This window comes from Seriola lalandi, unplaced genomic scaffold (genome assembly GCF_002814215.2).
Source record: "Seriola lalandi dorsalis isolate HSWRI2012SDOR001 ecotype SW California unplaced genomic scaffold, Sedor1 jcf7180002054748, whole genome shotgun sequence".
Classification (NCBI taxonomy): Eukaryota; Metazoa; Chordata; class Actinopteri; order Carangiformes; family Carangidae; genus Seriola; species Seriola lalandi.
This window is the reverse complement of record NW_019525301.1, coordinates 2919873-2938668: the sequence shown is the minus strand read 5'-3', so window position 1 is coordinate 2938668 and position 18796 is coordinate 2919873. Positions and strand designations below refer to the sequence as shown.

Genomic DNA, 18796 nt, shown 5'->3' with positions numbered 1-18796 from the left:
CTTGTTCCTTGTATTCAGACTCTGTCCACAGCTATTGTGGCTGTGTCTTTATATCTGGCAATTAAATGCATCTCTGGTAAACACATAGAATTTGAGCCTCACTTTAGCTTACTAAAATGTAGACTGTGTAGTAGTATTTTAGTAGGTATTAGAATTTGGTTTGTGCCTCCTGAACCTCTTGTGTCCTCTGGTTGGATCTGCATGCACAGTTCAATTTCTGCTTGTATATCTACTTGAAAAATGCACTGCATCCCACTTTGTTATGAATTTGGCCAAATGTTCATTTCATCATTTCAGCCGGTAGTTTGCATAATCGACTCCTTAATGAATGCATTTACACCTGGATTTGATGTGTTATTGCTTTGTATGATTACAATCCAGTCATCCAGGTGTTAATGCCAGGTGCACAAGAAGTCTTCATAATGAATATGAGCCCTGAGATCTGGATCTCCAAATCCATTTCAGTCCTCCAAACCTGTCAGACAAACCATGTATTAGCTGACAGATGGCTGTGGTGATGGCTCTGAGTATTTGTGACCACCTCATGTGGCAGGCAACACTGCATGGTGTCCTGAGACAAAGTGAGATGTGTGAAGAGATGAAATGGCACACTAGAGTTAGACACTGTGGACTTCTTTCCAAGTCAATCACGGAGCAGCACAACACTTTCATTACAGTGATAGATGTTCCAGCTTGACGTGGCTGCGGCGGTGTGTGGCTGAAGGTCTGAGAGCAGGTAGAAGAGGGCTTGTAGTATAAGTGTGATAAATGAAACGCTGGAGATACATCCGTCACACATCATCCGGATAGTAGTGTAGTGTGTTTCCTCTAACACTAAAGTTGTACAGTTTGATTCCATACTCCATTATTGCTTTTAACAGTTGTTTTTAATTTAAACAATATTCTTATCCTGGGTTCAGTTTGGTTTAATTGACATTTTAAATGATCAATTAATCATCAGTTATGTTGTCAATTAACAATTTGATCTATAAAATGCTATGAAATAGTGAAAAATATGGATCACAAGTTCCCAGAGTTCAAAGTGACATCTTTAAATTAGCTTATTTTGCTTCCAAAACCCAAAGATATGATGTTTACAATGATATAAAGCAAAATGAAATGAGAAATCCCCTCATTTAAGAAGCTGGAACCAGAGAATCTTAACAAATGGTACAAATTTACGACAACATTTTTTGAATCAATGATGTAATTTGCCAATCCCTCCAGCAGTTTTGATACTGAATATCTGGTTCAGTCCAAAAAATGTCAGTTGACGTGCAAAAAACCCTTTCAGTCAAAGCATGCAGGGATAAGTGATTGATAAATCTTTATTGATAAAAGCAAGGTGGTTTGAGGAATGGGTGATTATTGAAAATGTAACATTTTCTTTTTATTGTGGAAATTGTAGTAGTAACCCCAGACCCCAAAAGCACTTATTTGATAGGCATATGAAAAATCTCTGACCTGAATTGAATAAATTCTGCATATATAAGTTGTAGGCACCTTAAATGTTTCAATATGTCCTCCTGTAAAAGACGACCCTATAGGTCATCTGTGCATCTTATTGATATCCATAGATAACTTTGATATTAGATGACCACTAGTGGCTGTAGAGGAGGACTTTAGGTGGTGAAGTATATTGAGTGAAAAAAATCAGCATTAGGAGGAGATTGGAGTTGATGGTTGGATAAAAAAAACAAAAAACCCAAAAGATTTATAATAAACCACAAAATAAAAAGAAACACAAAAGAGTGAACCAATAATACAAATTCACCCCAGGGCATTTTGTAAAGCTGCTGTATAGATCTTGTATGATATTGGCTTGAAGAGGTATATTAGTGGTCATCCATAACTGTTGCTGATATTACATTCACCTTGCAGAGACCTGAGGCTTCGTGCTGAGATTATAATTCTGTGGAGACGCAGCCACTGTGAAACCTCAGTGAAAGAAGATTCCATCAGCCTATGAAATGGGAAAGAATTACAGAATTGAATTGTTGACAGAATAAAGCTTCTCTCTCTTTATCGGGTCATGGATGAATTCTCATGAGCTTATGCTTTGGAAGGATATTGAAGCTGTGTAACGGCTTTCAGTGCAATAATAGACAGAACTTCATGGAGCTGAAGAAATGGAATTACCTCAGTTCTCAACAGTAGCTGCGCCTCAGCAGCGGACAGTGGTGGATATGGAGGTGGTTGGGGGGGCTCGGTGTGTGGTGGCTTATGGTAATCACCCCTAGCTCCTGAGAGATGATGTTAGCTGTACTGTTACACTGTTAACCCCGTGTGAGACGTCTCTGTGGGTAGGCAGTGTCTTATGGAGAGCTCCTGAATAACACCTTTTTTATTGCAGTGATGTTTTGATGAATCAATAGGACACATACTGACGACATAGGGACGACTGAGTGGAGCTGAGAGGAACATTTCCTGTTTGTCCAATGCCCACAGAGGTTAGCAAATAAAATTTACCTGACAGTTTTACCAGCTGTGTGGGTTTTTAATGTACACTCGACAGGCACAATGATGGCGCTGCAGGTGTCCTGTCAAAGGCCGGACAAATGTACAAGCTGCATTCAAATATTTACTAGCAGGCAGATGTTGGTCATTTTCCGCCATGTTTGTTGACTCTGCAAATTAGCTATACAGTGAGAAGCAATGTGTATTCTCCATGAAAATGATTTTTTGTAGTTGGTCTGCCAGCTGGAAAGCAAATAACTCGCCACCGATACACTTATTTGAATTAGACATTTACAGCAAATGGTTGCGCAGTTAAACTGGACAGAAATCTCTGCACTTACAGTGAGATATAAAAGAATCCAACTAACAAGAATTCAGAATTCAAGAGAACTAAAACCCTTAACAAACATGTACATAGGAATTGAGTCTTAGAAAAACCAATGTCAGGTTATAATGACTGCAGTGTACACCCTTATGAATATGACTGGATGTTAGCGTTCAGCTGGCAGAATAGGCCAGTGATTGTGAATCAGGACTTTTGTGCTACTTCTTTCATTCAGTGTGATATTGTGTCTAAAAAATATCCGCTCGGACAAAATAATAATTTTTCACAATATGCAAAGTTTTGGAGTTTAAGTGTTACATTAACTGTGTAAGGCCAAGTTGGTCGGCTTTTTTCTGTTGCTGCTTTTCATGCATGTAACTACATGTAGGCCGCTGGCTATGTAGGGGGCTGATTAGGCATTCTTTATAACCCTCAGGAGTCGCAGGTCGTGGCTGGTTCAAGACGTCAAAGCATTAAAATAAAGTCATGTGGAGCATTGCCGTCAACTTCCGTCTAAAGAACCCACTTGAAACATTAGCTGGTTTTTCTTCATTGTTGATAGACTGAGTAAAAACGGAGATATGATAAAATCAATTATCATAACTACCATCTCTTGCATTTATATCTTCGTCATTTGTCTTATAAAGAAACACATCTGAATCTGCTGACTCTGCTCTACAGGCTGAATATTCTAGGGAGGTGGGGGAGGGGTGAACTAAGTGAAGAAGCTAGTGAGAGAGGCAGAGAGAGCTGGAAGATCTGAGTTGGAGCTGTTTGAGTGGGAAAAATGAAATAAACAGTTTGATTTTGTCTCAATTTTACCTTTTCATGTTAGTTTGCACTACAGTCTCATATAAACTGTTTTGAAGAATAACATAGCTAAAAAGAAAAAAAAAATGCCTATGGCCACTCCTGCTTTTTGTTGTAAATATTTGTATATACCTTGATTTTTATCTATATTTCACCATTATATATTCACATTTGTAACCTGTGCTTTTAATTAAAAGCTTCAGAGTTCTTCATTGAGCATGTTTATGGTTTTATAGTAAAAAAACCACATAATTTCAACTCTAATTTTATGTGTTTTTTATGTTTCTTGGGTCCAATATGTTGATACAGTATATCAAAGTGAAAAAATAAATGTCAGTTCATGTAGGTGATGTGCTGAAAAAAAAGATACCAAACATTGGCATGCTAAACATTTTTTATCATTGTATATTAAAGCAAAATCGAAAGTATTCAGAAATGCCCCAAATAACCCAAGACTCTTATTAATCCGCCTGCAAAGCTGTAATTGGTTGACTTAGTCCTGCAGCTGGGGATAACAGCAGTCAGTGAGGACAACACCACAACTATTTTAGTCACTGAACACACTGAACATGAAGGAGTCAGTTCAGGGGTCTGAAGTCAGGCTCAGTTACCAGTCAGCTCATGTAAATACAATTTCATTTCTCTGCCTAAACTGAAGGTAGGCACCATTAAAGTAGGGAGATCAATAAGCAGTTATTAATCCATCCCTATCATGTGGCTGATGACAATTTTTTAGACATTTCGACGTTAATGAAAGTAACATATTGAATAATGACGCTATCAAAATAACGGTACTGTACCCCTACACCAGAAAGCCCATATTTAAACTGATATTAGTCATCTTCATTCATCTCATGGTGACCTCTGAGAAAGCACAGCGAGGATCTGAACCCAAGAGCTCCAGCAAAAAAAATGCAGGGCTGTCTGGTGTAATTCTGCTGTTGACCTCACAACTGTCGAATCTTTTCATTGTGGTCATTTGCCAGATTTGTCATAAACGACTGCAGTGTTTTGTGATCTGATGAGCGCCTAAACTCATGTGAATGCTCAAACTGGAAACTTACCAGCAACACAACTACAGCAGCGTAGCAGGTTTTTAAAATGGGTTGCTATGTTTGGTGATACCAGAGTTTCAGTACTCTTTAGTGTCTGGGCTGTAGAACAGGTTTTAGTTTTGACAAATAGTTCCACATCATTTCTGTATTGAAATGAGGCTGCTCCTTATTCCTTCATTTTACTTTTGACACTGAGCTCCCTTTCTCATTGCCTTCACGTAAGGCTCTCCAAAACTCCTGCTGCCTCTTCATGGCAATTTAATGAGTGCCCCAAGTAACAAACTCTAATTTTGTTTGTTGTCTTTGTTGGGAAGGTAAAATGGCAACGTTCACTAATAATGCATGTGAATATGACCCGCAGTCAAATGGCTTAGCATTCTGAAACATTCAATGATGCTGAGGTTTGGAAATGGATTTATTCAAGTTATCTCAGTTTTCTGTAACAGCAATAATAACATAAAGTACACCAGCTTTTCAGCCCCAACTTGCTGCTCTTTAATTGCTTTACCACAGTATCAGGGAGGCATTTTTGTCTTTTGTTTGCAACAGACATTAACATCCACAAAATACAAAGTACACATGTTGTGTGAAGGAGGTCGTTTCTTGTGGTTGTGCCTTTTAAGTCTTTTGTCCTCTGTCTCAGACTCGAGTGTGGTAATAGAAATGTGCAAGCCCTGTTTAAAACCTCGTATCCGCGCTTTTATGCCTCCATGCCAGTGACAGCCAGGGCCTGAGGCAATATGTTGTCAGGTTGTCTTTCCATCCATCTGTCCGTCCGTCCGTCCGTCTACCGTCCGTCCGTCCGTCTGTCCGACTGTACCTCTGTAACACCTTGGGGAACTTTTTCAAATTTGGTACAAACATTCACTCAAGGATGTACTGATTAGATTTTGGTGGTCAAAGGTCAAAGTTCAAGATGACGATGACCTCATGTTCATGTGAATGCGACATACTAGGAACGCCCAGAGGGAATTTCATTATATATGGCACAATTGGTTCTAATTAGACGGTTGAAGGTCAAAGGGCACTGTGACCTCACCTGGCCATAACTCACAAATTCATACACTAATTATGACACGATTGAATACAAATGACAAAAAGGATGAAATTAAGTGATGACATATTACATCCAAATGGTCAAAGGTCAACTTCACTGTGACATCATAATGTTTTGCAAAAACACTCAGGAAGGTGAGACTGTGACTATATTTCCTGCAACCTAACTGGCTGCTGGAGACATAAAACCAGGAGATGGTAATTCTAGCTCAAAGCTACACTTATCTATTTTTCCTCGCAATGAAAATCAACTAGCTGATTATGCGTAATCTGAAAGGTGTCTCTTCTAGTGATGAACCCACAGAGCTTAACTCAGCTCTACAGTGTATTCTAGCCTGTTCTAGGTCATTGTTTTGGTTTCACGCTGCACAAATTTCACTCTTATTTGCTCTTATCAAATTGTCACAGCAGCCAGAACTGGACATTCCTCCGAGGAGGTGGTGGAGACCAAACCAGAGCTAATAGGAGAGTAAATATTGGACTTGAAATGTATCAGTTCACCACACACACACACACACACACGCACACACACACACACACACACACACACACACACACACACATACACACACACACACACACACACACAACTCCAAATGAATGCTAACATTACTATGTCAGCTAAATGCGTAAACTGGCAATTATTTGCTAATAACTTAGCTGTACCAAATTTATACAGTGACACTATGTCAAATTTTGTGTTTTAAACTGTTCCTTTTGGTCAAAAAACCAATCAAAAGACTCTAGATAATAATATTTTGGGCCATGTGTCAGTATCACCATATTCCAACCATTTTCTGGCCAAAGCAGTTGTCCTCTCCTAGAACTTTAATCTTAGGTGAAAAAAACTTGAATTTAAAGTGTCACATTCATCAAACCCCTACACTGAATCTCAGAATAATAATGTGTTATTAAATGAAACCAATAGATTTAAAGACAAATCAGGTTTTAAGAGTTATAACAGATTTCATGTAAGGGAACAATGATTGGCTGATATGATAATTGATAAAAATGTTAAGATCAAAATTGGTCAAATATAAGCCATTATGTTATAGTCTAACCTTAGACAAAGGTACACATCCTGTTTGTGTGTGTGTGTAGGCCTAAAGTACAGTATGAGTGGTGTATGTGAGTGTCTCCTCCCTTGCTTCCACAGTGTTATGTTCTGTAGCCAGAGTCCCACAGGACTCTCAGGTGTTCCAGGTGTGTCATTTAGCAGGTCATTTAGCAGGCGAGCAGTGCTGTCAGTAGCTTTACTCTTAACCTGCCCTTACCCTTCCCGAAGCATGTTAGCTGCTGTAACACATGAGCCCACACTGGCTGATGGGTTGCGTCATTCCAGCTGTGATGATGCTCCACGAGGAGAAATGCAGTGTTTTGTGTGATGACATGGCAGTCTGTGAGAGGGAGCACGCCAAGGTTAACTGGGCTGTAGTAGCCAGGGGCGATGTGCCTTCATGTTGCATGCACCAACACACCTGCATAAGATCTCCAGGGCTAACAGAAAATAAGGTGCATTTAGCTCTGCTCTGTTCCAGTGCTAATAAGGGTGACGCAGTCAAGTACAATACATGATAGAAACTTCTTATACACAAAAGGATTTCACTATAAAGGCTAAGATCTTATTAGATTCCTGAGGTACATATATTTGCATACTAACGAGGAGAAATTGATTTTTGTGAAGCTACCATAACTCCTGAATGCTTTCAGACACAGTTCATTATAACATCCATGTGATATGTGAAGAACAGTATGTAAACAGACATGCTTTTTGTTTACTTCAATAATTAGCGTAATGAATGATTGACATTGTCAATGTTGCTGTCTATGTTAATCATGACGATTAGGGAAGAATTTTTCGGAAGCTTTGGTCAACTCTATTTTAAGAAAATAAACATAAAGGAAATTGACATTGATAATTAACATATCTGGAAAGTGTTTGTTTTACTTTTCTGCTTTTCTACATGATGCACCAAAGCCACGAGGCTTGAGCCACACATGAGACTCTCTGACGCTGTGTGGCTGCTCTAACCTGTTAACATGGCCACGGAATGCAGTAATGCAGGCAGCGTGGCCTTAGTAACATGCATTAATGGGATATGAATGCATACAGGTAGGAAGTCCATTGTGGCAAGTCCTCTGGCAGCCGAGGCCTATAGCAGCACAACTAGGGGATAGTGCAACAGTAAGCTCACTGAGAGAAGCCAATTGAGTCTATTAATGAGATGAATACATTGCTAAGGCTATCATTATTGAAGTCCACATGAATATTAAAATCACCTACTATAATTATTTTATCTGTACTAAGGATTAAATCTTTGGGCTAGGAGCTTGGTACACTAAAACAAATAGAATTAGGGGAAATGTTTTCCAGGTTGGGTGTGAAAGGCTAAAACAAGGCTTTTGAATGAGTTATGATTGAGTTTGTTTAAGGTTGATCAATAGACTTTAGTTGAAAATGGCTGCGACTCCACCTCCTCGAGGAATATGAGTATTAATATGACTGGGGGGGTGGACTTATTTCGGCTGACATATTCATCATGACACAGAGTAAGACAAAATATAGTGTTTTGTTGGGTCTATTGCAGGGGTGGTGTTAATTTTTATTAGGATTTATGTGTAACTCCCCTTCTGTTTATTTTAAAGGAGCTATTTGTAAGTTGTGCTATTGCTAGAAGAAACGTTGCGAGTTCAGCATTAGACTTCATTCCTTGTCGAGAGCTGTCTCCAGTGGTGGACAGCAATGTCAATGTTAACTTTTGCTTCTATTTCTGTCACTACTTTTCTTTTACTAAAGTTAGCATGCTAAACAGCTAACTTCGGTTTAGCCTGCCCATCTCTTCACTTTCCAATAGTGAATCACTGTAGGGTCCAGTCTGCCATGAAGACTTAGCGCTGCTCAGAGGGCATATTATAACCTCGTTTATTATAAGCTTAATGATGGCTGAAACTCTTGGCAAGTGACCATCACCACCACCCACACCCGGAAAGAAACCACCTTCAGTGGCAGAGAAAACATACAAATAGCCCCTTTAATTAATTGAAGTTGTTGGGGGCAGACAGTCTCTATAGGGTTTTAGGTGGGCAACTGTTCTAATGGAAGAGCAGAGAAGCGTGTAGGACTGCAACTCTGCCTCCTGGTCTCAGCTCTCATGGTTTTGATCTACTAATAAACTTGGCAACATTTCTAGACATGAGAGCTGCTCCATCCAACGTTGGCTGTGTGCTGTCTCTTCTAATCAGACCAGGTCTTCCCCAGAAAGTCTATCAATTCTCTATAAAGTCCACATCATTTACTGGATACCACTTTGACAATGTGGCATACATGTCATCACTGGTCCAACATTGTGTTTATATATTGACACACTGACTCAACATTAATTTTAGTGGCATCCATTTGGTGTAACTGGGCGTCGTTACTACCAACATGAATAACAATTTTACCACTTATTCTCAGCCAGCAGTCTCACAGGAGAGTGAGAAGGGAGAGGAGTCATCGCTAACTGCTAAGCTAAAGTAACTATCAGATCTGAATAGTGTGTAAACAGCTGTGGAATTGGAAATAATTAGTGAGCTATGAGTGCTTGAACACAAGTTACAGTCCCCTTGTTTTGGGCTTTTGATTGGCTACTAAGCTAATCACTCATGAATCCCATTTATTGGATTGTGGGAGGGCACTGTCTTCTGCATTATTTTACACCTATTCACTTCTATTACAAGGTTGTGGGATCAGAAGGAAACTAATGTTGAATTAGTGTTTACTGCAGCTGGGATGGTGACCCATTAGGTAAGAAATTACAAAGTGGACTCTTTTTGCTGTTAATTTCATACTGCATAACTTTATTTGAAATAATATAAAACTGCAAAAAAAAAACTAATGAAGTTGCTTTTTTCAAATTTTGAATAAAACTGTATTAATCTTGCTGACTCCAGTGAACACAATTCATGCAGCAGTTAGGTTTCCTTCAGAAGCAAATTAGTGGTATATAGACATATCTTATAAGAGAGAGTAGCTGTATTTGGCACCTTACCAAAGACTGAGACCTCTTGGAGGTCTTAATTTGCAGCCTCTGAAGAGAATATTGAAACTAGTAATTATGTTCTTGCAACAGTCCATGAAACACAAAGGTGAAGCTCTGCAAACATGCTTGTCAGAAAAAGAAGAAGAATTAGCAATTGAAGCTTTGCCACATACTTTATTATTCAGTGTTCCCCTCCAGTATGTTAGCCTATCCTTCAGGAATTGCACAGCCAGACGGGCCCACGTTCCTGATTATATTGTGTGTTACAACGCCTGTGTTTGTTTTTCCGTTCCTTGATCTGCTCCTGGGGGATAAGGAGATACAGGCCATGAATGTGCTGTGAAGTGGTTCATTGAACCTATCAGCACAATGCCTGTGGTGGTATTGGCAATGCACAGCGCAGCGAAGTGGCCCATTTGAACACAAAGCCTCCCTGTAACGCGGATCCCGGCACTCGGCACTCTAAGATGTGATAAACTGCAATAATTAATCGTGTTGTAGACTACTTGTTTTTTCTTTTGGTTTTTTTTGGTGGGCCTCATTATGTGGTGTGAGCTGGGCATTGGGCACCATCAATAATTAAATTTTTGTCTTTAAAACTGAAAATATCTCTCCCTCTAGACTCCATTGATGCTGATGAGAGAAATGAGATGAAGAGAGTGATAGAGGGAGGGGCGCTACAGCAAAGGCGATTTCCAGAGTCCTCATACTGAAGCAGCAAAGGTTAATTGGATTCTGTCGAACTGATATTGGTCAGGTGATGTTTAAATCTCTCAGATCATCACTTATATTACATCGTTTAATTTTCTCTTTTGGAGAAAATCTTGCCGTATTCAGTGCACGACAAGTTTATGAATCTATCAGGCCACGACAATGACCTCTTAGTGTGTTTGTGCAAGAGCAAGGGCTTGTTATTCCTGGAATAATAGAAGAAAATAACATAATTCACATACTAATATGGAACAGAATAGTCCAGGATACCCAGCATTAGAAAATTACGTCCCTCTCTTTTTTGAGTAATACCATGAGCAAGCATGCTTACAGACTCTGGGGCATAATGCAGCCTATCTAGTGGAAAGAGAAAGATTAGGATTTCCGCGTTATACCCTATCAAGCAAAACCGCTTAAACCTGCTTTTTGAGAAGTACGGTACACGGCAGACTCTGTGTTACATAACAGACGGAAGTACACAGTACTCATCCATCAGGAGGAAGTAAAAGGTGGGGGTTTTTTGTCCCTGGGATTTGTGTCAACACAAACTATTCGCTAGCATAGCGCGGTGTATTGTACCAAGGCGCTGATACTCCCTGTGTTTGTGTTTATCTCTTCCTCATCTGGAAGCTGCTTTTGCTTTGCACCGAGCCCTGATGGATGGAGCTGGAGTTGCGATGGTGCAGCAGTGCATGACTGTGTTTCCACAACTGACCTTGTACTGTGCTGATTAAGAGAGGGAGTGTACAGTATTGACTCCTCACCAACACCATCACCCCTGAAACCTGACTCCCCCCCTCCCTCAGGAAACCAAATGCAGATGATTGTTTTTGTGCACAGTCAGTGTGGCTGCACTGACACATGACCCTGAAAGTGACACAACCTGTGTTCACGCTTCCTGATCCAGCACTGAAAGACAAGATATGTCACTTTCAACATGCATGCTACATGTAGAGACACAACAGTGCATTTGTCCACTGTCTCCAGCAGACATTCCAGAGACGTCACTTTGATTTACAATGCAAAGTATTGATCCAAGACATTTTCAAGTAAATGTCCATTGTGCCTATTCCCTGTCGGTGACTGAGACTGAGAAAACAGCGATTGAGCAAGCATGAAGAAAAGAGAGCCACTTACACACTCAAACTGACAGACAATCCAAAGATGTCACTGTTTGATTGACAGGTGATCTGCAGTTGGAGCAGTGCACCTGTCAATCAAACAGTGACACCAGAGTAATGTGTGCTTAGCCCAGAACACCAGAGAGAGCTATGCAATAGATCTGAGTAGTTTTTCCATCACTGCTAAAATAAGCAACACCTAAATCAAACTGTACTCTAAAATGTAGGAATCACAGAGTGGTGTACAGTGATTGCTTGTGTAGGAGGATCTTTAACTTTAAACAGTGTTCTCTCATAAGTCTCATAAGAGCTTTACTGACTTGAAAAGATAATTTTGTAAAGGGTAAATACATGGATATGGTAACAATAAGGACACTTTCATGGTGCTAGTTAAGTTTTACACCAAAACTAGCAGGTATAGGCAGGTTTTTTAAACACCAACAAAAAAGTTGATTGACTCTTTACACAGCCAGCCTAGTTTGCCTCAGAGAGGACACATGCAACTGCAGAGAGGATTATCATTACATGCACTTACAGAGCACACACACACAGATGCAGTGGAGGAAGAGTAAGCTGCAAGCCGCCGTGCAGACTGGTAAAACAGATCTGTCATGTCCCATCCCAGGCTGGTGCTCCTGTGAAAGTGTGGGAGCCTCGGTGTGAGACACTTCGATAGGTGATTGTGTGTTTTTAAAACTTATTTTAGGGCTGCAGCTCACTCTTTAATCCCCAAGCGCAGTGTAGCCGCAGTGTTCATTCGGGGTGTTGTGTTCACATTAATGCCGAGCCGATCCAGAGCTGATAAATCCCCACGTCTACCCAGGACCCGTAAATGCTGATTGTACCCTTTTCCATTGCCGACAAAAAAACCCAGATGTTTGGGGGTGCTGGCGGGTATTTTTACCAGAGTAAAAGGGACTTTAGTTAAAGGGGCAGATCCAGGAATTTTTTATCACTTTCTTTTCTGTGTAGGATAGTTTCGGCCTTGCCATTCTAGTTATTACTATTACTATACATCTCTATGTGGAACCTGCATTTGGCTACAGTCTCTTCCCTCCTGCGTTCCACATTTTAATATTTTATTTTTATAGCTGTCTTGTGTGTCGGCCACTTCTGGTCTGCTGCGTCCTAGTAGGTTGAGAGGTTTGTGGGCATCACACTAGAAATCACCCAATTGTGTTTCAAAAACAAAATGTCACTTCTCAATATCTAGAAAAAATGCAAATATTAGATTTTAAAGAAAGCCAGTTCCATTCGAGCCATCTGTTTCCAATCTAAGTCATGAACCAACTCAGTCAAGTTGAATCAAGTTTGTCAGTGTTGGTTAAGCAAGTCTCAAGTTTGTGACTCCCTTAGTTCTATTTGAATACTTTTAGTCAAACCAAGTCCAATATAACAGTTAAAATAACTGAATTAAACTTTGTATGTTGACAGCACATATTAACTGTAGCAGTGGGCAGTTCTTAAAACCACAGTGGGACTGTACTATGACTGTTTGTTTGTTTTCCAGTATAAGTACCATTATTAAGCTCAGTTAGTCCTTGAAATCACTTTGCCAGCCTACGGACAGTTAAGAAGTTTTGGGAGCCAGTGTGTTTAGAGACTACCATTATGTAAGCAGAGAACCTGCACTCCAGTGATAACAGGAAGCTTATATGGCAGGCAGTGGGAAATCTCCATCCAGGACTTCACCTCCATGGATGAGAGATTATTACTGGCAGCTCTGGGTCGCAAAGAGCACAACCCGTTTGTCCTTGGGGCAGGTTTATGCATACGTTGCTGTTAGATTTACATTTTACTATGGGTGTTCACATCACAAGCTGCATCACATTGCAATGAGATCAGAAGTTTAAGCTTCACAAAATAACTATTTCAGGTTGGTTGTTGTATTTGTTTTTATCCATCAGTCAACATGACGCATCAAATCAAGTCATTTCGAACATACGGGTCATTAACTAGCAAACAGTTTGATGTTGAACACTACTTAAAGGTGTTATATGTATGTATTTGCTATCGCTACATAGCCCAAGTTAGCATTAACAGCGCTTTACTGGCCAGTATAGCACAAAAGGTGCGAGTTCAGCATCAAACTTCATTCCAAGAGTTGTCTGCAGTGTTGGAAAGCAACGCCAGTGTTAACTCTTGCTTTCCTTCATTTTCTATCTGTTATTTTCTTTGCTGCTGAACACGGTTTCTTGTCCTCTGGGCAGCGCTACATCTTCTTCCTGGACACTATAGTCACTCACTATCTCTGCAACACAACACATACTCTGTGTCAATTTGTATACTTTCACACTCACACTTGAATCGGTGCGTTCACACTGACGAGTAAGGCAACATGCAGTGCACTGGGAGAACCTGGATAGTGCATTCAAAATGGTCAAAAAATTGAGTGTGTAAAACATTCATTTTCAAGTCAAGTGAGCAAAGCAGTCGGCAGATATTTTCACATGTTGTGATTTTCCGGTGTCATTTTCGGTGAGTGCACAACAACAGTGTTTGATTTGGGACACTACCCTGTAGGAAGTCACACACTGTGCCAGTGAACATACTGTGTACACAGTGCACCAATGGAAGTAGGTGAATTGAGACACAGCAATAGACGTCTTTGACTTAATGTCAAAACTGTTATTTCTTCACATTCTGCTGATAATTTTAGTTTTTAAACTAACACTTCCATACACAACCTTTAAGTGACACCAATATGATATATGAATCATTCAATGTGAATGGTCTGTTCCAGCTTCTGTCACCTGGTGTGTCTCTTGATGGTCCCTGATTACTGCAGTGATGTAAAGAGGTTGTAATTTCAGCAAGTATTTTATTAAGTTTTAGCTGTTGTGGTTAACACCACTGAAAGTTCATTTCAGGAGGTTCATGGTGTTTCAGTTCACTGCACTTTAAAGTCTCATTTCTTTAAGCCATATACATGAATGGTTGATATATATCAACAGTAAATGTGAAGAAATTAATTAATCTTTGACTCATTCTGAGACTTGATAATGAACCAGGAATACAGAGAGGAAACTGTTGTTTGAAAACAGTTTGGTCGCTCTCTTTAACCCCTCAGAGATGGAAGAAGGCTAAACATGAGTCAGATTTAAAGTCCCTGGAAGCGCTTAAACATGCTTTTCATAACATAGTGCACCAGCAGCCCTATTCCTTTTACCTAATGTTTACTGTCTTGCAAGAGCTTCTACAGTGTTTTCCTAAATATCTTAAAACATAAAAATTAAACTATACAATGCAGAATGAGGTTGGGCAACATGTAATTAGATGAGATGTGATCATTTGGTGCAATTTAAGCCCTAAGAGAGTCCCAGTGCCTCTCCCTGCGTGTTGTGTTGGATGTCGAAGTGTGACCTAGACTTACCTTGGGGAACGTGACTTTTCCTATCTGGTGCAACTCCTGGTGGCTAATGAGCCAGAGCCACCACTCCCCCCAAGGTGTGATGTTAGTTTTGACCCTGCTTCCTTCACCTGCCTAAACTACACCTATAACTAGTTTCCCAAAACAAACCAATAAAACTCATTTGAGTGATGTTAGCTTACAACTACAGGGAATTTCCAGGAAAGAGAAAAAACTATAAGGATTTATGACTTAAGTTGGAATTAATATTCATGGGGCTGAGTTCCACAGACAGAGTAGGGTAAATATATTAACAGTGGGTCTTTTTTTTACATTTAATAGGTGTTTAATTGATAACTGATACCTGTGTTGTTGGATGTGAAGGTCTATTTTGAAAATAAGCTAGAAAAACCTATGTTGTAATGCATGGTCCATGATACGCAAACGAATAATTCAATAAAATGAATGAAACATATTTTAAATTGAAACATTGAGATTTAATATAATAATTGAATTTATTAATCTACAAGCACCACTTTTTCTTTCAAAGTTTTTCTGTCTTTCATATTGCAGCTTTACAGATTAAGTTGCTTTGCACCACACTCACATTATGGTCTTGTCTTATCACTCATCAGTGGGAAGTAGTCAAATAAAAATACAATTTATTCATTTAAAATGGTGCAGATTACATCAGCATACTGATGAGCAGTTCTCTCATGTAACATTTAAACCTTTTTTTAAATTTTTTATCTAAAAATGTTTGGTGTAATAGTTTAAAAACTACATTATCCCGCGTTTAGTCAGCACTCTCCTCATAAATCACAAAACGTTGAATTAGCTTGGGCCTCATCTTGGGGTCGGCCAAAGTGCCGGTGCCTGTGTCTGATCAGACTAAACCCTCAGTATTTCCCTCGAAAATCATCCTCCCTTCAAGGCGAAACCATCATCGTTATTCCTCACATCTAGTCCTGTCCTGGTCTTATCTCAGCCTAATCACAGCAATCCCTTTAATGCTTGTTTTTATTCATATCAGCTGTTACCAGCCCTCTAGAAGTTGATGCTCCCTTTGCCGTCCACCGTGATGGTTTATGAGTAACTCCCAGGTGACAAGCAGTGAAGTCCCAGACTGATATGAGCATCTGTGTGTCAGTTTTGCACTAGTGCTGTTGCTTGCAGAGCTCTCCTGATAATAGTGGAAAATGTTCTGTCTCAGCGTGCGATTGTTTTGATGCTCATGTGCCTATCAGACTCAGGAGGTGTTGTTGCTGCAGTTAAAAGAGAAGACGTTTGAAAAAAAAAAAAATCAATTCACAGAGAATGACTTTGCAAGGACTTTTTTTTTTTCCCAGGAAAGAACACAGAACATTTCATTGTGAAACTAGGAAACTCAGGAAAAACACTTTGAAAGGTAACTCTCCCTGGCAGTGTGTTTTTTCTGAAGTTGGAGGTCGTGACGAGCTGTGGAGGTGTGGGACTGGCCTCGGTACTGTCAGCAGACCATGCCGGTCAGAAGCAGAGAGCAGGACAAAGTTGTCCAGAGGCAGCACATTATCTAATGTACCAGTCGTCATCAGTCCTCACTGGGGGATGGCTCAGTGACAAGTGGCTGCTTCTTCCATTACTCAGCCAACTGCAGCAAATAAGTAGCAAGAGATATATAGTTGGTTTATTTATGGCCAGTGCTCCATTCACACTGATGGCCATGTCCTGCCCTGTGCACTGGGTGACTTCTGTCCAGTAAACGTTTGCCTGGACTTTGCTCCCTGCTTATAGAATAATATAAAATAAATTGTGCAGCGTCTGAAACGAAGTTGACCAAAAGCTGAGAATGTCTGTCTGAAAAACGTCAGAAAAAAGTTTCCAAACTTTTGGATCATAACCCCTCATCATAGTTTGCATTTATGTAAGATGTGAGCAGATAAATAAGTGATTTGTCAGTATTTGACAAGAAAGAGGCAAAGATTAGAGAAAAAAATGTATGGATGGATCAGGATGTTTTTTATTCTTATGATTTTCTACTTCATATCATGACCAACTAGATTCATGTCATGACTCCTTGAAGTGGTCCCGACCCTAAGGTTGAGAATCACATGACCAAACATGACCAATTAGAAACTATGCAGATTAGAAAACATTTTGTCATTTTCGGAAGGTTTGGGAAAGCACTGCCGGATTAGAAAACACTTGTGTGTTGTCTTGGAAGGCAGTGACAGATGTTTGGATATGGACTTGAAGAAGCTGAAATCGCCTCAGTGCTGTAACATAAGCCAAGTATTCTGTTAATGTTGTAGAAAAGAAATTCTTCTAGGCTGAGATGATTCTCTGAGGTCCGAGGCAACTTGACTGACAAAGGAACTGTGGTCAAAACACTAAACAGTATTTCTTTAACATTAAAAACAAGATAAATCATTCATAAGTGCAGCAGTTATGATCTTGGAAGGTAAGGATGTTAGCTGGCTTAGGCCTCTGGAGTGTGAGGTCACATTTGAACCAGACGTGTTGTACCTGGCAACCTCACTGTGTCAAGACTCAGCAAAGCTGTGCATAATCACTGCACCTGGTTGTAGGTCAATAAATATATTCAGCATGTAACTCCCTCTAAAATCACATTGTCGATTTTACACGGTTATGAGTCCGGCTCTACTTTAAGCTACAGTATGTAACTTTCATCTGATATTTTAACTTGAATATCAAAAACATATCTTAATGTGGAGGGGTGCTGTGACCCGGACTCAGCAGAGCCTGGCAGTAGTGCTGAGATATTCCCTTCTGACCAATCAGAGAAGGTCAGGGGTAGGAGCAAGCACCCACTTCCTGCATTAGCTGAGACAGCAAACGCAACAAAGATGTAGGTGGAGGGCTGGGCGGAGCAGGGAGATGGATGGGTGGGTTGCAAGAGCAGAGGGATTTGCTGTCAAGTCTCATGCTAGTGCTAGCTTGATTTCCAGAACTTGCATATTGTAGCTTTGATCACAAACATGAGATTTCTCTCAATATTGGAAAAGAACAGTAATTTGTGACACAAGGTTTAGGCAGGTGTATCATAGAGAGGCCCACTTGGTTTTGAGGAACTGAGACCTGACCCTGAGCTTATTGCAGGAAATTCTGTAGTCTACCAGATTGATACCAGAATGAGTTTTCATTATTAAACAGAGGAGAACATTGTCTTTTCTCTCCATCGCTCAGTTGGCTGCAGAATGTTTCATTGTTGGTGCAGGAGGTGGAAGTAGGACCTTAGATTATTTATATAAAATTGTATTTGTGGCATATGAACAAATGATTCAGGTTTGGCTTTGCATTCACTCTCAGGGTATTATTACCTCCACCAAGGAGGTTATGTTTTCATCCGTGTGTGTGTGTTTGTTTTCATCAGGATTACGCAAAAAGTGCTGAACTGATTTGCATCGAACTTGGTGGAGGGATGGGGCATGGGCCAGGGAAGAACCCATTACATTTTGAGATAGATTTTGATCATTAACTATGAAATTTATTTTTTTTTCTCTCAGAAGTCTGGTGTATGTTTGTTTGAGATTAGCCTTGGTGGTTACATTTTTGTCCTGATTAAAGGAGTGGAGCCAGGAATTTTCAAATACGTTCCTAAACATGGCTAAAGATTTTTCTACATTTTCATCAATTTTTCAGGAAATTTTCTTAATGTAAAAATCAGACGTATTAACCGTGCTGAGATCTATGACTTAATAATATCGATGTGTAGCGTTGTTTGGCTCTCGCAGAGGAATGCGCTTTACTGACTGACATTCTAGTTGTTATTATATTGCTGATCTTTTCCGTCATGGCTGCTTGTTAAAGGATTGAATTAATTCATAGGGCATCATGCTGCTGTCGGTGTCCATGGGCTCTCTCCGTTTGGGTCTCTCTTTTTTGAAAAT

The 18796-nt window shown here is 39.9% G+C and overlaps 1 protein-coding gene across 2 annotated transcripts in view; it reads left to right on the top strand.

The window, feature by feature from the left end:
• iqsec1b (IQ motif and Sec7 domain ArfGEF 1b) overlaps positions 1-18796 on the top strand; it is a 204842-nt gene that overhangs the window by 48791 nt on the left and 137255 nt on the right. The gene's annotated exons all lie outside the window — the stretch shown is intronic.